The sequence below is a fragment of the Agelaius phoeniceus genome, chromosome 4 (genome assembly GCF_051311805.1).
Source record: "Agelaius phoeniceus isolate bAgePho1 chromosome 4, bAgePho1.hap1, whole genome shotgun sequence".
NCBI classification, from domain to species: Eukaryota; Metazoa; Chordata; class Aves; order Passeriformes; family Icteridae; genus Agelaius; species Agelaius phoeniceus.
Genome location: NC_135268.1, coordinates 43,699,381 through 43,724,962, shown reverse-complemented (window position 1 = coordinate 43,724,962; position 25,582 = coordinate 43,699,381). Strand labels below are relative to the sequence as shown.

Here is a 25,582-nt window from a genome sequence, read left to right as displayed (position 1 = left end):
GATACCTACAGTAGATAAACAATAGTCCAGCTCCATCAAGGAGTGAGGTTGGCTCAAGGAATGAGTCACAGCATACAAAAGTACATAATTGAACAGAGGTGTTGATAACAAATATCACCCTCACTGTAAAGCCCAGGAAGAGCCATTGGTGTAGTACTTACTGGCACATGAATCAGACATGGGCTTTGCAAGATCAGTCCTTCTTTTCTGCTCTTATTTTCTTTCCTCATTTATTATGTTTTTCCAAATATATATTCCTGATTATTGCCACCAGCTTCCTTTTGCCATTTCCTATTTGAACACATGGCCTGGAGATTTATGGTTTCACACAGTAAAAAACATGTTTTAACCTTCCCTCATTTCTGCTGGTACTACAGGCCAGTGGACAAATGGTAATAGTGGAGTTTGCCAAGGACATACCCAACTGCACATTCACTGGCAGAGATAAGGATATATAATATTTAGCAGTAAGTGAATTTTCCAATATAGTCTTAGGTATGTGCCATGGCCCCGAGCTCTCCCTTCTTATCCAAATCCCAGTGTTGGAGGTTTTCTTTTTAAAATAGCAGTTGGTTTGTATTCGGTAATTGGTTACCAGTTTTTAATCATGCCAAACATAATTGTTTTTCACAGGTTGCCATAATACATTGAAGCTAGGAGTTTGAAAGCCCGCCTTCTTAGGGAAAAAGTAGTGTTCCATTTCTGCAGTGCGATAAAGAAGAACAAATGCCCTTTGCAACTCCATAAAGCATTTTGAACTCCCTACTATTGTTCATGTACTGCTTCCTTTTATATTTCTAGTCTTCAACCAATTTTTAAGAGAGCTGCATATGTGTATATATTCAAGCAGCACGTATAAGCCTTAGGATAGTCAGCAGATTATCTACATAAATATTTAGATCTGTTTCAGAGAAACGTGACTTTTTATTTTGCTGTCTACAGGCACAGAATGTTTGTGACTCACAGCATCTAGATTTTGTGAAAGAATAACAACAAAAATGCCTAGTACGTGAGAAAAACAACATGAGAAACTTGTGTTTGCTTCCAAATAACAGTCTGGCTCAACCAATATTGAGGGTAAATTGCTGGTATTTTTATTAACATGTATTTTAGTCCTATCTCATCTGCCATTATTCAGACCTTATGAAGTTGTTAGTTTTTTATACACTGAAACTTTTTCAGTGATTATTTTAGCCATGAGTCTCCTGCAGCACTCTCATTCAGGAGTGAAGTCTTGCAGATGCATCTCCACAGACTGTGCAGAAAAAAAGAACCTTTCACTCTAGTGTTTGACCATATATCCATGCAGACCTTATCCATTTCAGAAGAAGGAAGAAAAGAAAGGTAAATTTTCTGCTGTAGAACTCTTACAAAAAAGAGTTTTTTTGTAAGAGCTACTTTTTTATTATAGGTGTAATTACAAACTTGTTAAGTACACCACTAAGTAATTTGACTCCTTAGATTCCATTTTTGCAACTATAAAATAGTGATTAAATATTGTTCTGACAGGCAATGAAATCATGCAGAGCTTGGGTATTTTTTTGTGAAGAGGGCTATGTAAAAGTGACTCATTTTCTGTGATTATTCTCTTGGATGTAGTAGAAAGCAATCATAAAAAGGACACCGACATGGAGATGAACATTTTGTTTTAAAACTTAGCTAATGCTTGCAGAGAGACAGTTTGTTATTCACTATGTCAGAGTTCTGTTTTTACAATGTATTCTATACAAATGTATTAATATCAGTGGAATGTGTTTATGCCAGACTGGCCCTTGTGTAAAAATCCATTTTCCCTGGATTACAAATCTTTTCCACAGTAGTCAGCATCTGATTAACTGGAAATACTTTTTTTTTGCTCATGTGAAAGGGTCCTTTTCCTATTCTTTATAATATTTAGTTTAATTCTATTTTCTCATACTAAGTTTATTATTGTACAGGAAGTGCTCTGTTTTCACATGTGTATTTTATATCCATTAAAGCTGTCTATGGTCATTATAAACTGCCCATATAAAACACTGACAATGTCTTCACAGCATGTGATTATATTCTCTCCCTAATCTTCCATAACACAATCCTGCCTGGTTCTTTCTTAAGCAGGACTAATTGAGTTGCATCAATCCATTCAGTGCATAACTAGGACTGAATTAAATATTGACTAAGTCTGTAGTTCTGTTAGAGATCTGAACAGAAAAAAAGTATACCACTAAGGATAAATATTTATAAAATATATATATATATAATAAAGAAAAAATTTTAGTGTGTAAAGGGTTTTTCCTATCTTTTTTAAAGCATTTGAGGATATATATATATTCATAAAATAAGGCAATGTCCCTTTAAGTCGTGTGCTAGTCAGCTGACCCCATTCTAGTTTGGAAGCTTTTCCCCTAAGGAAAATATGTTCTAACTAAGAAATTAGTATTTTTTCCTGAAAAGAACTCTTCATTTCCCATTACTAAATGTGCAGGTTTTGATAACAAAAATATTTTATTTATTCAAAACAAAAGTGAATTTAAGACTTATTTTTGTATTCTGATATCTGAGATTATTACTGCAATTCAATAAGCTTGGAAAATTTTACCTTTTCCGATGCTAAAAACCTGAAATATATTTATGCCTTGGATAAGAAAGCTTACTTCCAAATGGAATAGAGTTGGTTTCCACAAAACGTAATGTAACTTCTTATGTGATGAATAGACTTTCAGTATTCAAACTGATTACTCAATTTTGCAGAAAACTATAAGTTTAATGAGACATTGAATTAAAATGCTCAGGAAAACAAAAAATCTTATTTCCTTCTACTTTATGACAAATGTTCTCCAAACACAATATAAGCAACAATATCCTCACATATGCAGTGCTGATGCGCTGATGAATTTTGTTGTACTGTGAACACATTTTAGGAATTTTGTATTTGCTGCACATATGGAAACATGTCACTGGTGGTAATTTAGTTCTTGGTCTGCGAAATGGGGAAATAATAAGAATGAGAAATATGTCTTTTTTTACCATCAAGTGCGGGTCTAAAAAACTCTCAGACTCTCAGAACTGTCTCCTAACTGGGTATAAAGTAGCTGACAATAAATGCAATTCTGTTTCTGGAGATGATGTTGTTTAATTCCCTGATCCTTTTCATTCTTCATTTCTTACAGGTTGAACCTTTTTTGTGCTGGAGAAAAAAAAATCCTATTCAGGTTGTACAGAAATTTTCTTGAGAGAAATTCTGGCCTTTTTATATGCAGTAGCCAGTAAAGAGTCAAAGTAACAAACACACATAAGCCAAGAAGAGAAGAGAGAGAAAGGGCCTAATTCATAACAAATATTTTTTGCAATTACTAATTTGCCCTATGCCCCCTTTTCTTTACCTGTTACTTTCCTGCAATCAGGTGCAGCTCTGGAGGTACCAGTGTGATTAAACCTAGGCAGAAATCCTTCTCAAGGGGAGTTGTGACCTTCTCTGTTATTGTGTTTCATAGGCTGCCAGCAACGGTGGTGCTTTACAGAAATCTAAGATTAATTGCCCACCTCACATACTGGGAATGTCTGTCACCTTTTCCTACCCAAGAATAACTACATCTCTCTCTCTTTTGCTTTGTGGTTTGATTGGTATTTATTTTTTTTTCCCTGACCTCCTCCGAAGCTGCTGAATGGTTAAGCTGCTCCTTATTTTTATCTCAGCACATTTTCTGCTATAATGTTACTTTACCATCTCACTTGCAGCACCATTTATTCTCCTGTTGTTTTATAACTCCTTCTGAGACACAGCTCTTCCCAACTTTCATTTGCTTCACACAGGCCATGTGTCAGCTTTGCCAGCCTCATCAGAAGTACCTGATTATCCTCTCAGTGAGCTCAAGGTTAAGTATCTTGACCCCAGAGTTTGAAATTCTGAATTGCACCATATCTCATTCACCTCTAAGTCAAAGATAAGAGTTTGAACCCCCTTGTGGAAGATGAAGATGGAAGATTGTTGTTTAAACTCCGAAAAATACGCATTTTTCTAATCTTATTCAGATCCGTTTGATTTCTAGTTGCTGCAATTTCTGTTGACTTTTGTAGCAGATTGTCTCTGTTTAGCTTTTACCTAGCAACATTTCTGACTCAAATGCTGTGAAAAACAAATAGATTTTACCACACAGGCTGGAAAAAAACTGTGATAACAAATAGGAGATGCATAATATGCAATGGATCTGACTTCCAATTTAAAATATTTTTTATGAAAGCCACTTTATAAGATTCAGTCAGCTCTAAATTATTTCCTTTAAAAAAAAACATTAAGAAACCCCAAACAAAAATATGAAAACATCTTCACATCCTAACAGGGAAAGGGAATTTTAAAATGAAATTTATGGGAAATATGTCATTAATATTGCTCTTTTTTATGAACTCTTTGGGTGCTATTATCTGTGCAGAAATTCAGCCATATTGGAAGGACATTTTGTGAACATCCATGATTTAGTGTGATTTTACAGCTTAAAAAAACCAAAAAACAATCACATACATTGATGTATAAACAATCAATGTTCATCTTGATAGCCAGTTATTAGTGTTTGTTTTGGAAAATAACAGTTGCCAGGAAAAGTATCAGGATGAAAGTATAATTTGTCCATGTCTTTGCTGTGAGTGCCACCATCTATGTAAATACAAAATCAAAACTGTTTTGCTTTAAAATTCAATTATTTATTTTAGGTCTCACATTTTATAAATATTGAATTTGCTTTTATTATTTTCCCCAACATACTTCCAAAAAATTCTATATCATCTTTAGGATTCCATGATTTCCTAAAGTAGTTGATAGTTCAGAGGATTAAAAGAAATTTTCAAAAAATAAATATAATACTATTCTTTTTATATTCTCTTTCACTACATAGGATTTATATGCTGTGCTGTATTTCTCTTCACTAGAGATCAGGGAATGGTCTAGCAGGAGGTGTCCTGGCCCATGGCAGGTGAGGTTGGAAATAGATGATCTTTATGGTCCCTTCCAAACCAAACCAAACCAAACCAAACCAAACCAAACCAAACCATTTAATAGGACTATGAATATAACAAGATATTTTCCATTACTATGTCCTGTGCATGATTTTCTATTTGCTCTACTTTCCATATTAATCCAATCATAAAGAATATTCAGATGATTTTAAAAAATCTAAAATTTTCCTAGCTAAAAATTAATTTTAGTGGGACCTGCTTGGATGCCACAGGAGACACATTCAAAATAGTCTTTTAGATTCTTTGCAACATCAACTTTTAAAAGTGCTTCCAGCCAAAAAGGGGAGTGAAACCCAAAAAGAATCTGGTTTTCCTCAGTTTCACTACTTTTCTTTTATATCTTAATTTTCTTAAAATATTTCCATTATTAAAACTTTTATCGTAGTTGTTCTTAAAAGTATTAAAACCGGACATTTGAAAATACAAAGATTTGAACTTCATCCTTCAGTCTTTAAAACAGCTCATTTTCCATCCTTTTGTTTAAATTTGGCACAATTTAAAAAAGGGATGCTGTTTTATTTTAACAGTGGAATGCATGTTGCTACACTGCAGTGGAGGGTACCTTGACAGTATGAAGTCAAGTCAAGAATTGCAGCAATACTTTCAGTGCTGCACAAAAGGAGGCAGTGACAATTTCAACAAAGAGCTGGCAGTCTTAGGACTTGTTTAGGCAAAAGCAAATTTCAGCTCATACTGGATTTCTTTCAAGTTTCTCTCTCTAAGTTCTCTTTAATCGTCCTTAATATTAAGTGTTTTATATTGTACTGTATGTAACAACTATTCATAACCAGATTTTACAGAACAAAAGTATACACCAATAAACTGCTATATTAAGCTGTGTAGAAAAACATGGTTTCCTTTAAGACAACAGGATTGGTTTCCAAAGGAAGGTCGGCATTTGCTTTGCATCATCCTTCAGCTCATACTGAAAGTATCACAACATAGCCAAGTCTTTGGCTTCTTCTCAGCCATTTCCAAGGAGAAATAATAACTGATGTCAAAATGCTCATTTGGCCACCACATGATGTCTTTCTTCATGAGAACCTTCCAAACAGCTTCTCTGAGCTATTTCAGAGCAGCAGTTATCACCTGTCCTGGTGATTTTATGAAGGTACAAATGTCAAAGTTTCACCTGAGAGAAAACATCCATACAATAAAAGTAGCATAACATGCTTTACCCTTTAAGAACAGAAAACTGCAGCTGTTTCACACAGATTTTCTTTGCACTGAGGAACAAATATGCATGCCTAAATGTGATAGATATTACGTCCATAGATTAGTCAAGTAGGTTCTTGTGATGACCTAATAGAATATAACGTAGATTTTATATGTGTACCTATATTACTATATTCATCATAGAATCTGCTAATTAATATTAAATGTATACTTATGAGTTTAGTATTAAATTATGAATTAGTATTAAATGTATACTTATGAATATTTCTAAGTGCCATGTATCTATATGTATTAATATCTCAAGGTAAACACATAATTTATGAAAAAAAATAAACCAGATTTACTGGCAATGCCTTCTCTCTTCTTGTCAGATATCACAACTCTCCTTTAAAATAGAGGTCTCAAGTTCACTTTTCTTGATCAATTTTTAGCAGTCTAAGGATTATTTTTTCAAACAGTAATAGTAAAATTTGGAATTTAGATAAGACTAGTTCCAAGTGTCAGTCCTGATGCAATGACCAGTACAGAAAGAGACAACATATACATGTTTGAGATATAGCACAATCCTCTTCAGTATAACATCTTATTTTTTGTGCTTTTCTCTTCCAGTTTTTCTACATCTTTATGTCTACCTTGTGCTCAAAATTTTTGGATAGAACTTGTGGAAAATACTCCTATATCCATAGTAAGCCAAAAATTGACAAGGAATAAAAATTACTGCCGACAATTAAACAAGGAAAAATGAATGTAAGTTACTTCAACTTTTCTGAAATGTAACAAAAAGAAATATGAACTTCTTTTAGTCATCAAAATTTTTGACAAGGGGAAATTTATATTTTACATTGAATTTTCTTTTCATGATTTGTGACCTTTTTTTTAATATATATTTAATTTTTCCTTATTTTGTTCAGAATAAGAACATCAGATTAATAACCCCAGTACTTTGGAGTTTTGGAAACCCCCTACATTTTCAGTAATGAAACTTGCAAGTTCATTGCTCCAGGCCCTAGGCAAAGGACTCTGTTCCAATGGTCTTTCTCTTTCTTCATGTAGAGTTTAACAGGTCTGAAGAAGTATTTCTCCAACTAATATAACCTTTGTTTAACTTTCTTGAGCATATGTGAAACTATCAACATGGAATGTTTATAAGCCCCAGGCCTGTAAGGATTAGGAAAATAAGATTTTTTTTGCTTTCTGCTCTGCTTCAAAAGCAGTTAAGGGTTATGCATTCCAGTTTCACAAAGCACCTCATTCAGACCTAGCTTTAGGTGCTTAAGTCCGAGAGAGAGAACATTTCCTGAGTACCTCTTTTCAGAGATTTCTGTTGCCTATTTAGCCTGAGGTGCTGCAAACCTCATGCTCAGATCTGTTGATGGAGTGTGCCTGTCTCCTAGAGATATCTTGTTTATCAATTACAGTTCTGAAAATAGGTACTAGGCTGTAATTGTCAAATCTCTATCTTGAGCACTTCACTCATTATCCCCACCAAAACTCAATGCAATATTGTTTGTAGAAGCAGGCATAAGAAGCAGGACAAAATTACAGTTTTGCTCAACTTTGATCTATCTGTATCACTCTTTATGCTCCTTTTCCAAAATTCATATTACTTGTAATATCCAAGTAAGAAACAGATCCTCATCTGGAAGCAATTGGCATTGCTGTTGATGTTAACTTCAAATGAATTTAGGGACAGTGCTTCAATTGTGATGCCACCTGACCTGAATCTCAATAGAATCCATAGAACACGAATAATATTTAAAATGCCATAAATACCCAGAAAAAATGTTACCTTTTATTTAGACTCTTGTAATTCACCAGCTGTTTAGCTTTTAAAAGGATCTTAATAAAACATTTTCATTACTAAATGGAAAAATACCATGCAAAACACATGCATAAATATTTTCTAGAAGGAAGTAAAATGGAGCTATAACTCAAACACTGTGTATATATCTGCTTCTAGTCAGCAGATGAGATGACCATTTTGATGTGCCTTTTTGAAAGTGGTTGTTAACTCTGAGACAAATATAGTTTTAATTGTGTTCAACCACTTCATGGTTCAAAATCATCACCATGAAGTTAAGCATAAGTTGAAAGCATAGGCTTCTGAAAAACACATTCTCAGGTAAAATATTTCTATGCTTCCATTGACCCCACTAAAACTTAAATGTAGTGCTCAGAAGAGTCACATTCCATTTTTTTTTTCTTTTTATGCAAGACTGTGCAAAATCCATTTTTAAATTATTTAATAATTTTAATTATTTTCCATTTTCCAAAGTGTCATCTGACATTTTATCAGCAAACCATTTTTTCCTGCTAAAATCCCAAAGTTTTTATCATGAAACTATTTCCATCCAATATCAACAAATTAGTTGTGAAAGGCTTGATGTGTTCTACTACAACTAGGAATTACATAAAAATTCATGGGTTTTTTAGTAATGTTGTTTGCTACAACTGACAATGACTTCTCACATCCAAATTTCACAGTTTTCTAGCTCAGATGAAAAGCTTCTGTCAAATTTGCCTTGCAGTCATTTCAGCTTCAACTTAGCTTTTGTTTGTTTGCAATGTTCACATTCTTACTGGGAAGGAAAACAAGGTATAGGAAAACAGGGCTGCCATCAAACTTTTATACAGCATAGTGGTTTTAGGCTGATTGCTCTTAGCCTCCTGTATGCAAATCAGATAATTAAAAATGTATAATGAAAATGTAAATATGAACAATAGGAGAACCTCTTTGACAATGATCAAAGGAGTCTTCTTCAATGTTAGAAATCAGAAGATAATGAACCAACAGAACTATCTTTCAGTCTTTCACCTTCACAGATTAACTAAGGGGATTTCTTCAGCAAAAAGATGAACATGTAAAACAATAATCTGTGGAAATGCTTGAAAACTCATCCCTGAGGATTTTGAATGAATGAAGCAGACTCACAGAAGGATTTTGTAAACACTGCAGTCTCTCATTAAGGAGGTCTCCATGAGCAATGTATTTATTGGCCAAGTCAGTGTTCTTCTCTTCCCTGACACATTGTCTTATGGGAATGTTACATGAAAATATCTCTGAATGCCAAGGCAGAAGGGAAATTCATGTTATTTAAAGAACTGGTGTAGCTAGAGAAGGTTGGAGAAACTAGTGAGACTCAAGCCTGATGGGAGAGCACAAGAGAAAGAGAAGGAGCCTGTGAATTTTGTTTTGTGTTATTGTAGATCTCCATCAAAACTGTCTTTTAAGAAAAGGTCCCCTGCATTATAAGTGGGACTGATATTCCACAAATTTACCAAATGTCTAGACAGACTTCATCTTCCTCTCTCATGTGTTACCTTCTCCAGTAAGCAAACAACAGACTCAGAAATCTTACATTTGCATCCTCTGTTGCATCCAGTCTGGACATGTTTGTGACTATATGTTTAACAGTTAGATTACAGCACCTGATCACAGAGCTTTCACCTGTGTATTTGCTCTTTCTTGTGAAACCCACCTCAGCAGCCACTACAGCATCTGAAATAGATACAGTGAGCCTTCTGCTTTGAAATATATATTATCAGTTACTGACTTTACTCTTTGCAGCTGCTTCCACCTGATATATCCTGTGCCACCAGGAGTATCCAAAAATGGTGTAACTTACAAAGACAGCTTCTGAATTGTCATGCAACATTCAAACAGAATCCAAAATCAATAAGCTAATAGAGCTTATTGAATATGATATTTATGCAATTGTGAAATTTTTCTCAAAGCAGATCCCATGATCATTGATGAATCTTTGTTTCACCAGGACAAAAAGAAAAAAAAAAAGCAGAGATTTAATTTTGGAAACAAGAAGAAAAGGACAAGATTTATTACAGTTTTGGTCTGAAGGTTCTGTATTGCCTAAGCACTTTTCATACTGCCATTTCCAATGTATTGCTCTGACAGAAAAGGTCACAAAGTTTTATGCTGCAAAATAAAGAATAAAATAGAAAAGGAGAAATATAATTGTTTTGGTTGAAAAGTTCAGTAAGGTCTAGAAACGTTGAACAGTTGGACACTGATTTTATTTGACTGCAGGATCACACATATCAATGACAGTACAGTCGATTCAGTACTGCAGCTGATTCAATCTCCTGTGCCTTGCATGGGAAGAAAAGTAACTTTCTAAAAAGACAGTATATTTTCAATAATCTTTCAAATCATTTGTCTGTAGCAACTGCTTAGAAGGCTGACATTGAAATCCATTTGCTTATCAAAATGTTTTCTTCTACACAGTGTGTAAAGCTTCATGCTGGTTATTGTAAACTTGCCATTGATTTTCCAAACAGTTGCAGAGAACTGGGGTAAAAGGAAGGTCACATTTTGAAGAAATGTGGATAGTTGAAAGGTCTAAAAAGTAAAATAGATGACAGATAGTATTTTTGTAAATTGCAAGCTTTAGGTTTTCAAGGCATGTTGAACAGTGTTCATTTCACTTCATCACAGTTGGCAGTGATACAAAAAATATCTTTAATTCAAAGCAAATCAGTATTACAAGAGTTTTCAGTCTTGTAAAATTGACCATTCATTCCAACAATGGCTTTTTTGCCCCTTGAACAAAATTGCTTTCAATATTATTTTTGAAAAAAAAAGATAATATGATGCTTATTTCAGAGTACTAAGGAGAATACCTGTTTTCGTTATATAATTTTATTTTCATTGCAAATAGATGAAAGTAATATCCAAATCTGGAATTTCAGCATGAGTTGGCATTGGATAAGAGAGCTAGGTAACTATGTTCTCCAAATGTCCTCAGCAGAATAAAAATTTGGTACCTTGAAATAATCATACCATAAAAGATTTCAGAGTTGAATCAAAGAGGTAAAGCCTCAATTCTAAAATTAATGACTTGTTACAGAGGAGTAACATTACCTGCAATTTCAAGTGAAATTATCAGTTGTGTTAATACATTTTATCTGTGACCAGTGGAACATACTGAAGCTTTGTGTCTTTGATGTCTGAATTGCCTTTTAGTGTTCTTTCCTTTTTTGATTAATTTACATAGAAGAATGCTTGTTGTTCCTGCAGAAAAATATGCATTTTTGAACTGCTAATACCTGCAGTTGAAATGACAGTTAATTCATTAAGGGCTTTCACACCTATTTCCATGGGAATCAGTTATACATGACACTACTGCAAAAAAAAATTGCATAAAGTAAGAGGACAGCACTACCTATTGTTAGACCATTTAAGCCTTTTTTTTTCTTTTATTGATAGGAAGAAAAAAATTAAAAGTTTTCATACAGGCTTAGGGCAACCTTCTGTTTTTCATTAAGATTTTGTCCTGGAAGAAAGGAAAGAAGTAAAAAATAGAAAGAAATTAATCTTCTTACATAAAAGGAAAGAAATAAAAAGGAATTAAAAGATTCTGTCAAAATACATCAGAAAGAGTTGTTGAGGTTTTTCCCCCATAAATCAGAAATTGTAGTTCTAAATAAATTGAGGTATACCTAATGTTTGCTATACGTAATACAAAATTTTTTCATTTTTATGATATTTCTACTGAGTTTCAGTTATTGCATAAAAAAATGGAAAACTTTAATTGTATTTTAGGATATAGTTTCAAAACACAGCAAATAAAAGGGAGTGGATACATAGGATATAAATTCATGTAACTGATAATCTTAATTCACCAAGGAAACTAGGAAAATATATTTACTTAATAAAGTTTATACTATTTCATAATAATTTTAAAGAGCAAAGGCTAACAAATAAAAAGATATAATTTATCTGTTCTTGTGTAAAAAGAAACATATATTAGAATATTTTCAACCAAAACTACTTAATGAACACAGAAATTTGTTTTGATGAGGAAATGTCACTAGAAATAATTACATGAGTTTACAGTTTTAAGTTTATCTACACAATTAAAAAATGCAATGTTAACAAAGCAAATTATTTGCTATGAGTAGGCTGCACGTCAGATAAGACACCACTGAAAAGACTGAAAGCTTTCATATGACGTTTTCTAGATTTCGTGTTTGGACATGTCAAAATTGAAGAGATGAAAATTCAGTAGTACATCAGAGAAAGAATGGTAAAACCAGGCCTTTCATACCTCAGATAAAATACTTGAAAAATTACCTCAGGTTGTTTTGTCAACAAGATATGTATTTGACTGAACATCTCATGAGGGAATAAATTTTGTGCCAGAGCCAGAAAAACAGAGCAAATCCTGGTGTTCTTGATTTGACATGGCAGCAGAGCCTTCCTGCCTGCACACCTCACCAGGCTCCACCATCTCCTGACTTGATACCCCTCTCAAGTATTGGAAAAATATCCCTCCCTGCCAAGTGTTTCTACTGACCATCAGAGAAATCAGTGAAGACTAGCTGGCTTCCAAGCACTTTCCTCCTTCCTATAACCCCTTCCCCTGTACTTGTGCACTTCACTGCTTGTGCTAGCTCTATTTCCAGTCCAAGAGAAGAAACAGATACCAAAGGGAAGCAGCTGTCAGTAGCAGAGCCATGGTTTTCCTCCTGACAGAAAACAGTTTGTCTGTCCTCATCACTCTAAGACTAATGTCTAGAAAACCTGCTTTGCCACTTAAGCACCAAAAGCTCAGCAGAATTCAGGAGCTGCTGACATGAAACCTGAAGGATTCTTATCTTCCATCCAGATTCAGCCATGACTTCAAGTCTCTCATCAATGTGACACGCTAGACAACTACTTTTCTTGTGTCTGAAGTCAGCTCTTTTATTTGAACACAGATATTTGAGGAATATCTAACATTGATCATGCAGGAATAACCATGCTCTTCTTTACCTTTAAATTACAGAGACTGTAACAGATGTTTGATGTGGTGCACTTCTATTAAAAATACAATAAATATATAGGACTGTGGAGAGATATTGATAACATAGTGGCTTAGTGAGCTGGATTAACCTGGAGGGCTCAAATCCAGGTGCCAATCACTTTGATTAACAGTTCAGGGAAGGCTGCTCATGAAGTTACTCAATGGCAGCCCATTTTCTGATGCATTTTGCCATAAAGAAGTTAACTTCCAGTCTGGAGATTGTAAAGCTCCTGGTTATAACACTGGGAGTTGGTTAGGCTTTGAAATTGGAGTCGTGCTTACTAAGTAATTTGAATCACAAAGAAAGTCCCTTCCAATCAACTGGTACAAGGGTTTACCCCAATATTTCTTTTCAAAGATTCTTGTTTTTCACATTGCTTGAGAGAATTTACACCCCTTGCTGCTTCTACCTCTACATCTAGGACTCAGGATATTATAATTCTACCAGTTGTGCAAATCTCCAAAATGATAGAACTGCCTTGATGATACCACACAGCTGTAAAGAGCTGTGAGTGTTTGTCAGCATGACATTTTCTCCATACCTGCACTGAGCAAATTAACTGGGGATGAAAAATAACTACAAGAGTAGATTAAAGATTTTTGACTAAAAATACTGACTTGGTTATGAAACAAGATACCAGATAAATCTTCAAATTCAATTACACTGAGAATATAGCATCTCCATACTCAGTAACAGCTAAAATGTATTCAAGTAGATTATGTAAATCGTGAAACACTGAAAAAATTCCTATATGAGGTGGCAGATTTGTAAGGTAACTGGACTTAAGACCTTTGAAAAGTTTTTTGCTTCTCTTCCTTTACCCATATGGTGTCTTTAATGTTCTTCACTAAATAATGTAAATTTCTCTTTGTTTTTTAAAGTGAATTAAAATACTAAAAACATGCATTAAAATATTACTATTTTTAAAGGACCAATATATATTATTTTATCTATATCATTTTTAATATTATTATTATTAGTATAATCATAGGATCATTTATGTTGGGAAAAAAACATTAGGATCATCAAGTCCCACTGTTAAGCAAATGTTAACACAGCACTGCCAAGTCCATGACTAAGCCATACCTCAAGTGTCACTCCTATAGGTCTTTTAAACACCACCAGGGCTGTTGACTTGACCTCTTCCCTGGGCAGCCTGTTCCAATGCTTGACAACCCTTTCTGTGAAGAAATTTTTTCCTAATGTACCATCCAAATCTCCTCTGGCACAATTTGAGGATTTCTCCTTTTGTCTTTTTGCCTGGGAGAAGTGACTCACCCCCACCTCACTTAAACCTCTTTCTAGATAGATGCAGAGTTGTAAAGTCTCCCTTGAGCCTCCTTCTCTCCAGGCTAAACACTCCCCATTCTCTCAGCCATTTTTCAGAAGAATTCTGCTCCAGGCCCCTCACCGCCTCTGTTGCCTTTCCCTGGACCAACACCAGCATTCAATGTCCTTCTTGCAGTGAGTGAGGGGCTCAAAAGTATTTCAAGTATGGGGGAAAATAATTTCCTAATCCTGCCGTCCACACCATTTGTTTGCACAGCCCAGGTTGTCATTAGGGTCCATGGACATGTGGACATGCAGCTGTTTCACCCTCAGCCAGCTGTCCACCAGCACTCCCAGGTCCTTTCCCAATGGGCTGCTTTCCAGCCACTCTGCTCCCAGTCTGTAGTGCCGCAGGGGGTTTTTGTGGCAGAAGTGTAGGACCCAGAATTTGATGCCATTGAAACTCATGCTGCAGTTTCAGACTCAGAGTGATGTCTCAGCCCATCTATCTGCGCAGATTCCTCTATAGTCTTCTTATCCTCCAGGAGATCAATACTCCCACCTAACTTGGTGTCTTTGAATATACTGCGGGCACTCTCAATCCCTCATCCAGATCATCAATACAGGTATTGAACAGGACTGGGCCAAATACTTAGCCCTGGGGGACAGACACCAACTGGATACAGCACCATTCACCCATCACTCTCTGAACATGGCCATCCAGCCAGCTCTGCCTTAGACATGGGCTCCCAGCTTCTCCAGGAGAATGCCATGGGAGAGGGTATCAAAGGCTTTGCTGAAGTCCAGATGGACAAAATCCACAACCATTTGATCATCCATCCACTAGACAGGTCATAAAGGGAGTTCAACATGGTCAAAAAGGACCTTTCTTAACACCCATCCTGGCTCAGCCTGATCTATTGCTTGTCCTGGCTCTGTGTGTGTGTGTGTGTGTATATATATATATGTGTGTGTGTGTGTGTGTGTATAAATATGCATTTGCATATATATGGGTATATGTATAAGGACTACATATATCCTCACACACATATATACTCATAGCTTTGTAATTGTAGTTTAGTAAATCTGTGCATACAGTGCAGATAACTAGAAGTAACGAAACCAGAAACTTACATAACAATATTGAGCTAATTTTTTTAAAACCATTTTTTATTTGAAAAACTTCACACCTGAAAGTCCCTGATCTCCAGAGATATTGTAGAAAGCAAATGAGAAAGAGAAAATAGTGTATCAATCCAACAAGCCACCTAGTCCTCTAGATAAGCATGCATAAAATTACAAATAAAGAAATTTCTTTCCTATTGTCAATATAAATCAGATTTTCAAAATTGATTGAATGGAGTTATTTTTATCTGCTCCAACTTTCCATTGCTACATGCAGTGCTCTTATCTTGATAAAACAAGGTTGCATGGAGGGATAGGAATAACTCTCCTAAATCAATTCTGATTTAAGACAACTGTGGTAAGGATGTTTTTGGTATGTCTTGAAATGAAAGAGTTTAGTTTAAATGGTAGTGTAACAATACATAAAATCTCTCAAATTGCTCTGCACTCTGAAATCTTTTGATCAGAGCATTAGAAAAAACAGATCAAAGTGATATAAGGACATTCTTGAAACTTCACTACTAAATTTCCCAATTACTTTTTTTCAAGCATACATTATACAAGTATACACTTAATGACTTGGGGTGGGAGGGGGTTTCTCAATAAAAGAAACCTCTGAGAGAGCTGGGAGAGCCACTGCGATCCCACAGGGACAGGACCAATAGTAGCCAATCCTGTAATGCATAAAGGAAGCCCTTGGGGAGCACTGGTGGTCAGGAGCATTGCACATGGGCTGTGGGGATCAGCCAGGGCCCTGCACAGCACTTGGTGTGGTAATTCACACAGGAAGGGAGCTGGAGCCCTGCCAGCCCAACCAGGCTGTGGTGTGGCACCCAGTCAGCAGAAAACCATGGTCTCTCTAAGCTCTGCCCCCACCATGGCTGACTCAGTGCACAGACAGAGCTCACTGGGGACATGCTGCCACCCTGGTGTCAGCTTCAGGCTGTGCCCTGCTCTTAGGTCAGCATGGGACTGCAGCCGTGAGCACCCCTGGGGAGGGTGTGCCCAGGTACAGGAGCTCCTCTGCTCAGTGACCAGGCTCTGGGAGGCATGGGTGAGTTGACAGTATCAGGCAGTATGAGAGAGATACAGACAGCTGCAATCATCCCCTGCCTTCTTGGGACAGGCCCAGCAGCTGGCTCCTTCAATGACATATAGAACCTTCAATCATATATAGAACCTTCAATGATATTGAAGGTTCTAGAACCTCTCTCCAGCTGCCAAAACACTGTGAGCTAAAGGACAGGTGGCAACAGTGATGAGCTCCTGCTGGTCAGCCAGCACATTTCTTCTGTGACTATCTCATGTTTCCATGTGCCTTTGCATATGAAGTACAAGGTCTTGCAGATGGAATCAAACAATAATGAAGATGGTGGCTCCCAACAGTCCCATGTAATGCTGTAGTCTTGGGGCAGAGTGCCTGACCATCAGCCAGCAGTGTGCCAAGACAGCCAATGGCATCCTGGCTTGTGTCAGGAATAGTGTGGCCAGCAGGACCAGGGAAACAATTCTCCCCCTGTACCTGGCTCTTGTGAGGTCACACCTTGAGTTCTGTGTCCAGATCTGGGCCACAGCTCAGGAAGGACATTGAGGTGCTGGAGCAAGTCCAGAGAAAGAAAACAAAGCTGTTGAATGGGTCTGTTGAAAGACTAAGTCATATGAGGAGCAGCTGAAAGATATCGGGTTGTTTAGCCTAAAAAAGAGGAGGCTCAGGGGAGACCCTATCACTCTCTACAACTCTCTGAGAGGAGGGTGTAGCCAGGTGGGATCGGCCTCTTCTCACATGCACCCAGTGACAGGACAAGAGGGCAGAGCTTCAAGATGCATCAGGGAGGTTCAGGCTGGACATAAGGAGGAATGTCTCCTCACAAAAAGAGTTGTTAAGTGTTGACTGCCCAGGGAGGTGCTATAGTCACCATCCCTGGATGAATTTCAGAAAGACTGTGTGTGTATATATATGTATGTGTGTATATGTATATATGTATATATACATATGTGTACGTATATGTATATATGTTCACCTAGCAATTTTAATTATACATGAGGGGTAAAATGCACTATTATAAATTACATTTTCACTTCAGTGGCAAACACTGGCAAAAGAAATATCAGAGGTATTCTACATCTGGATGTAACATATGCAGTATCTGCTTCAATAATATCTAGTCTCTCCCAGCTTTCATCAATAGCATTTTATAATCTTTATATGTTTCCTATTCAAACACTTCATGGCCAGTACCATGAATTATTTTGTTTCTAAATTCCTAATTCAGTCTACAATGAAAACATATTATTCATCCAAGTTTATTATGAAATTTCAGAAAATGGGCATAAGACTTTAATGTAAGGTAAACTAAGCAAATATAAGTTCACAGAATACTTTTAGTTTTCAAACTGGCATACATATGGAACACAGACCTGAAAAGCCAACTAAAGTTAATGAGAATCCATATGCTTGACTCAAAGGCCTTGGCTCAGACTGAACATGACAGAGGCTATTGTTTTTTTCCAGCTGCTTGACTATACTGGCCAACAGCTAACTTTAGCTAGATACCTTGTATGCATTTCTGTTATTATTTTTCCATGTAAGCAATATTACCTTTTGCTACAGGGATACCAGACAGCCATAAATAAGGGACAGATGATCACTACAATGAAAAAATAAAATTAATAGTCTGTGCAAAGGAGGATGTGATTTATTTTGTGATCTGAATGAAAAAATTATGATAAAATAATTATGATAAAATTTATTTGGTACACTGAAATATGGCATAAAGTAAGCAAAAAAGCTGTTTGTAATAAAATTATACAGAATAATTTTCGTGCTTTGCTGCTTTGAAATCTCAGACTTATTTTTCTTTATGAAACTCAATAGCCATTTTGAAGAGTATCCATAAGGTTTCTTATATTTGTTGGGCTCTGAAGCACAATATATAGTAACTCATTAGATAATCTAGTGCATCTGCCCATGTGTATACTCTGAGCCTGAGCAAAATGGAGCAATGATGTTAGAGCCCTCTCCATGCTGATGTTATCTCAATTTTACTGTCTGGTTATTCACTCATGCTTGCTACACAGCACACGTGTGCCTGGAGTAACTCTCCCAGGTGCATGTACCTTTGAGAACAACAATTGCTAAACCTTTCTTCCCACATCTGTTTTTATAAAGAGCCTTGATGAATCTGATATTTGCAGTGGCTGGGGAGCTCATCTCCATTTCCCCAAGTAAGTGCATATCTGTATGGTGTCAAATAATGAGTACTGCAGCATAATGAGGATTTTAAAACAAGAAAAACAATGTTACAGTATTGTTGACACTATCATTGCTGAAGAAGTTTGGAGAGGTCAAATTGCCAAGAGAGGATCAGTTTTCATTAAAAAAATGACTGCTTTTAGAACACCCTAAAAGGGATGTGTGTGAGGGGAGGAGGACCATAGGTGTTCTTGCTTGTGTGTTTTTGTGTTGGGCTGGTTTTATTTTTTTCCTCAATTGTATCACTTGTTCCAATCAATTATTACCACTCCCTCCAATCCTTGCACTTATGAATTTATGTTGGCCACACACATGGGCATGTTTATTTCCAACTGGCAATGCCTTTGTGCATGTCAGAGGAACCAAAGCAGATTAAAGTAATGGTGCAAAAGCACCAGATGCAAAAGGCATGGGAAATGGAATGGGAGCATTCATTTATAAAAAAAGAAACAAGTTCTTCAATAATATCTATGCTGTTTGGCTTTTTTTTAAGTAAGCAAGTCATAACATATACTTGTTCTACTCACAGGGGCTGACTGCGAGCATAGAATCAACCAAGGGATTCAAAATTCACGAGGACTCACTTATTTTCTTGGTTTGTAAGACATCTGGCTATTTTGCTATATTACACTACTGGCCAAAAATACAGTCATAATTTCCACAGAAAAGGGTGTAATAAGGAATTTAAGGTAGAAATTTATAAACTGGTGTTAATAAATAGAGATTCAGCTCTAAATAATGTTGTGATTTTCAGGTTGCAAACAGAAATATTTGCATTTAAATACTGAGCCAGGAAAAACTTGTCTTTAATACCAAAGTAAAGCTTTTGTCTCATACTGCTCACTTACAAATTTGCTTCAAAACTTTCTGTTCTGTTTAGCTTTCTAGTACAAAATTAAAGAAATTACAGCTTGTTCATCTTCATAGTTAGGGAAAATTACTTTGCTAATCTCTGCCAAGAGACACAGGTCTGATTAAAAATCTTTGCCTCCGATATAGAAAAATTTCAGCAAATTTATTTTAAAAATGCTATAGCAAGAATGCTGAACAAGAAACAAAAAGAAAACAAAAGAAAAACATACAAAGAAAAAAAAACAAAAAACCACCCCAAACTGAACCAAACAAAAAATATCCCCTATTCATTTGTTAGATATTTGATCATCAAAGTCCCTAAGTATGGTCTCACTATGGTGCAGCTTCTATCTGAGCCTTCTTATTGAATAACACAGCTTTGACTTTAAGGCCAACTGAACTCTGTCACTTTTGGAGCTCTATTATAGACAGGAAATGTACGGATTTTTCTTTAAAATCTAATCAATGTGACCTGGAGCACAGTCAATTACTTGCTCTTCTAAGTAAAAGAATATTGTTATTGCATCTCACTGAAGTGTAATGATGCAATTCTTTGGGTACCTAATTTTTTAATTTCCACAGTTTCATATTAGGCATATTAGATCATCATAAGTGTAATACCAGCTCCAGGTGTCACCAGATTGTATATAAATGGGTATATTACGTACCACTACCAGAATTCCTACCTTAAAATTCTGAGATTCTTTGTTGTAAATTTTTGCCTGAAAAATGTACTCTTTATTGCTTAAAATGACAGTGAATTATTAACTTTTGTTATTCAGATGTAAATCAGAATAACTTTGCTATATGGAACTTTTCTATCAGACCAGACTCAAGAGATGGTCCATGCAATAGGGCTGTTTACTAGTTCCACTATACAAATGAAGTCAAACACATAGAGAAATATCTTTTATCAAAGCATTTTCATGCATATTTATTCGTTGACACTTCTGTCACTTGATCCAAGTACAGATGAGGAAAATTAATGAAGCAAATAAACTAGTCAGTTTAGGGTTTGTTTGCCCCTTCCAAAGAATGGAATAAGTATTAATATTATTCAGTAAATAATCACCATTGAAAGAAAATATATTCTATTCCAAATGAGACATATGAATATATAGATATAAAAAAATAGAATATATTTTCTTTTAATGGTGATTACCATTGAATATATGGTAAAATATGAATATATGGTAATTTTACATCCATGTGGAGTTTGAATTCATATCTTGGCAGTTACCTGCATGGAATTTCTACTGATGAATTTCCTCTGCTGGAAATTCTTCTTTCTCAAAAAATTTCTTAACTTCTTTTGGAAAAAAATTAAATTATTGGAAAAAAGAAATTATTTGGAAATAATGAAACAATATAAAAAATACAAAAGAGAAAGATAAAAATTATACAATTGGTGAGAAAAAGAAAAATTTAAAAGGAGAATTAATACTAAATTTTGACAGTACAGTTCAAATGAATGGAGAATTTATTTTGATTTCAAATTTCAAACAGAAAGGAAATTTCCTCAGTTCAGCTTTGTTGGTGTTGGTGCTCTGAAAAGCCCCTTAAGAAAAACAAAACCTCTTACTAAACTTTCTGATAATATATTTGCAAAGGGGTAAATATAATTTTTATATGTCTATCTTAAATATTTTAATCAATACTGAAACACAACTGTAATTTATTTGTTAATATTCATTCAGTCTACTATTCTGCATTGAAAATGATTGACAAATGTTTATTTTTGTTAACAGGATTTCAAGAAAAACCTCAGACTTGAAGACATTTAGTCCTATGTATAGTTATATATCCTATATATAGTTATATATCCTACTCTGTCATATGCATAGACAGAGTAGTACTGAATGAAGTTATTTTCCTCTATTCTCTCTCCAAAGGGGGAAATAAAGCTATTTTCTTCTTTTCTTCTTTGTTTTGGTTTTTTGGTTTTGGTTTGGTTTGTTTTTTTTTTTTTTGGTTGGTGGGTTTTTTTTTGGTTGGTGTGGTTTTTGTTGGTGGTGGGTTTTTTTGGAGATTTTTTGGTTGTGGATTTTTTTTTCCTTTAAGGGATGTTTTTGTGTCAGTTTCTGTATTTGTTTTCCCCTGGAATTTACTCTGCTTTTCAAGGATGGCCGCTTCTTTCACACATTCATAGTACACTGTGAATACTAAAGCTATTCTTTAAAAAGCTGACAGATCCCTTTTCCTTGTATCCCTCCCAGTCATGGCTTAATTGCAGAAATGTGAGGAAGGTCAGGCTGCTAGCCCTTCTAGAGAGTATTTCCAGTGAAAAGTGGAAAGCAGGGAAAAAAGCAGACACTGCCTGCTTTAAAAGTTTCCCTATTACAGCTTTTGAGGGCTGAGACAGAGTACACTGCATGGTACTCTCACACAAAATTTTAAACACAGCTGTGTGAGTTTCTCTTGGTGTTAGGACACTTAGAGGACACTTCAGCTGTTGTCTTTTGAATACACTGCACTTTTCACTGATAGGAATATTCAAAGTGTGCACTGGACATTTGACACACATCAGATTTGCTTGGTCTTTTGCTTTTAATGATATACTAATGTTAAGATGAACATTGGTGACTTACTTTTTTTCTTTTCATTTAACAGACTTACAAAGTAATTTTAATACCTGCTGCTGGATGGGCAATGCAGTGGGGTACAAGCAATGCCACAGACTCCTGGCTTGCATTGGGGACAATTATTTGGCAAAGAGACGGGACAGAACAATCAGAAGAGAGACTTTACTGCTACACATAAATAGAGAAGACTTAATCAAGGATGTGACAGTCATTGTCAACCTTAATCTGACTGACTGACATTGAAGCAGTACTGCTTCAGATCGTGAGCAAAGTGAGAAAACAAACAGCTGCAATCAAGTCCTTAAGTTCCAAAATTATGCATTTTGGCTCATTCAGGAAAATGATAGGCAATACAGAAGAAGTAAGGCAAAGACAGAAAATTTATGCCTCCTGGCCCTTGATCTGGCAAGTTCTGCTCCCAGGAATCCCAGCTCTCTGGGCCAAGTAACAGGTTCTGGGGAAGCACTACCCACAACAGAAGTGAGTTGAGTTAGATATTGCTTAAGTGGGCATAAGCATGTGTGAGCTGTTGGAAATCCTCTGAGAATCCTGATGGAGCTGGGTGATGTTGAGAGGCTGCACATGAATGTCTTTAAGGTGTTGTGCAAAAAATTAATGAAAAAAATAACTGGCTACATTCATCTTCAAAAAGAGAAAGGTAGAGGATTTAGTTACTACAATCTTGTAGGCCTAATGTCAGTACTCAGGAAAATTGTGAAGCAAATGCTCCTGAAATGTTTTGGAAACCAGAACAGAAAGGTTATTGGGAATGGACATCTTGGCCTTACCAAAGGTAAATGATGACCACAGTCATTGCCATCTATGAAGAAATGAAAAGCTCTGTGGGCAAGAGAAGAGCAATGGATGTTGTTAATATCAACCTTGGTAAGCATTTCAGATTTAATCCCTTGTTTAATGAGTAACATGGACTGTGTGTTATATTCCTCAGCATTCAGTGCTGTGGAACATTTCCATCAGTGGTGTGGATGTGAAATGGTCTACTCCTACCTTACCAGGGACATGTCAAAGGGACCTCAAGCTGAAGCATTTGGCTGTAAGGAAATTTAGACATTTCATTTAGTCAAATGCAAAACCTTGCACATGGGATCAAATAACAACCTTGCACATGGGATCAAATAACCTAATGCAATGGTACAAGCTGAAGACTGACTCAAGTGGGGAAGCAACTCTGCTGAAAAAAGCAAGAAGCTGCTTAGGTGGCTTCAAGACATCCCCTCCAGCCTAACTTTTTCCATGTGTCTATCTCTGAATGGGTTAGCATGGAATGGTGGCTAATTTCATCTTGTATGACCTCAGAGAACTAGAATTTGTAGAGGGAAAATAATTATTAAGATGAAATGCTTTCTCTCTTTTTCTCCTTTTCTTGGTTAAAGTCAGAATTATGGTTTGCTCTCTGTACAGTTCTTTTCAATTACTCTTTTTGCCTACAGAAACATAAAGTTAAAAGGATGATTTCAAATAGACATACAAAAAGCCAAGGCTTTAATTTCCTTTCTGTTGAAAGAAACAGAACCAGAGGAAAGTTTAAGAAGTGGTTCAGATAGGAATACTTTTTTTTCCTGGAAGTTGTGATGTAAACAAAATTCAAATGAGCTTTCTCTTCTACCCCCATCAAATTTGCATTTTTCAATCAGCTTCAATGATAATTGAATTTAAAAATGGGGAATTTAACCTTAAAAATAGTAAAAAACTCCGCCAAACCCAAGAAAGTAACAAAAGAAAGAACTAGGCAAAAGATCTGGGTGAAATGTCAGTAGTTTAACTAAAGAGAACTTTTACATTAGAGATTCCTTTTTGAACATAACACAGCTGAACATGCAAGGTTTAAGCTTAGTTTAAAGTAAAAAGCTCTGTGCTATAGGTAGTATCACAGCAAGTCAGCCCAAAATCTAAATGGGAAGAGTTACATTAATTAACTACTGTTTCTGCATATTTGTATTGCATGGATAGAAATTGAGGGAAAGTCATCCATTTTGGGGATGTTGGAAAACTGGAAAAATACTAGGGATAGTTTTATTGATAAATATCTATTGATGAAAAATTACACTGAAATGACTTCTAAACAAAAACACCAAATCAAATTTTGAAGAGGTTTATTACATAAGATGTTGAAGTGCTAAAAAAAATTCTTCTGTATTTTGCATTACTTCATACAGGAGAGGCTGGTTTATTAACTGCTTTGTCTTTAAAAGAACTTTTTCAAAGGTAAGTAGATAATCTTGAGTCAAGCACTATCCTGTCAGAACAAAGGGCATTATTTTTTTACTCATACATAATAGTTAAAAATCTTTGATTGATAAAATAGTATCCAATCAAATAGTAAAAGTAAAAATGTTGTTTTGCAATGAGCTGTTACATATTTTCTCAAGACAAGATCTGAGAGACTCTGCCTTTATAAACTAGGCTGTATGAAGGAGTAGAGAACAGATTCCAAAGAAAAGATATGCACTGAAAAAAATAGATGTGCACTGAGTATTAGCTGGACTGAGCTCTGAGGTTCTACAGCTTTGGGAATGTGCTGGCATAGTGCCCCCACTACCAAACTCCTTAACGTGCAGAGACCATATGGGATTTTGACAGAAGCAGCATGACATCAGTTCAATTTCCTTTTTTCTTCTAAATCTTGAAGTGTTCATATATACAGAATTCTGTTTACCTATCCAACTGAAAGTTAATTCTTTTAATACACAGAAAGAAGGTAAAATGATTTGTGGTAGATAATTCTGTACAAAATATGACTTGATGTGAATTTTGTACATTGAAGAAATTATAAAGAATTACTTAGGATGTTACAAAGTCATGGGTAACTGTGTGCAATTACTTTCAGTAACTTTATAGTTACAAATTAGGAAACAAGGAAACATTTTCAACAAGAGTGGGAGAATTTGCGTTCTATCATAAATTTTGGAAACAAACATCTTAGTTTTAAAACAAGCCTAATAGTGTATAATTTCTGTTTTGTATTCTTAGAATGCTTTGAAGGTTTGACACACCTTATGAATTATCATGTGGGCCTGTAACAGCTGTAGTTTTGACAGTTATCCTCTTCATCAAAAGGCTTTTCTCTTAAAAAATACTCCTACAGTGAAGGTAGAAATAGACTGTGATGTACAAAGTAAACATCTATATGTTGCTCCTTGATTTCTTTTTAAAACAGATTTTGCCAGTCCTTCTGATAAAATATGTCCATGTTTTTGATACAATTGATCTTGTCTGTTTTCTGACAATGTGGTCTTTTAACTATTTATATATCTTATTATAACTCTAACTTAAAAACATAAAGTGAAAAAAAAAGGAAACTTAGCCCTTATCATACACAGTGTTGGTAATAATTTCTTTCATTCACTCTCAGTGACAGTACTAACATAAAACAATTTAAACTTTAGGAAGAACATCATAGTTCTACATATAACCACCCTACAATTCCTCATGATAAAAGCAATTTCCCAGTGATCAGCATAAGAAAGTACAGTGAATTCCCAAAGAAAGAAAGGATTACCAGAGACATCTG

The 25,582-nt window shown here is 35.5% G+C and overlaps 1 long non-coding RNA gene across 2 annotated transcripts in view; it reads left to right on the top strand.

Annotated features, from left to right (window-relative positions):
* Positions 1 to 1,231: 1,231 nt before the first annotated feature.
* Positions 1,232 to 25,582, top strand: part of LOC143693844 (uncharacterized) — a 40,739-nt gene continuing 16,388 nt past the window's right edge. The window contains exons 1-3 of one of the 2 annotated variants that reach the window (XR_013181825.1): positions 1,302 to 1,344; positions 6,775 to 6,912; positions 22,079 to 22,935. This is a non-coding gene — a long non-coding RNA (uncharacterized LOC143693844). Of the gene's footprint in view, positions 1,345 to 6,774; positions 6,913 to 22,078; positions 22,936 to 25,582 lie in introns of both variants that reach the window. The other variant, XR_013181826.1, reaches the window with a different exon arrangement.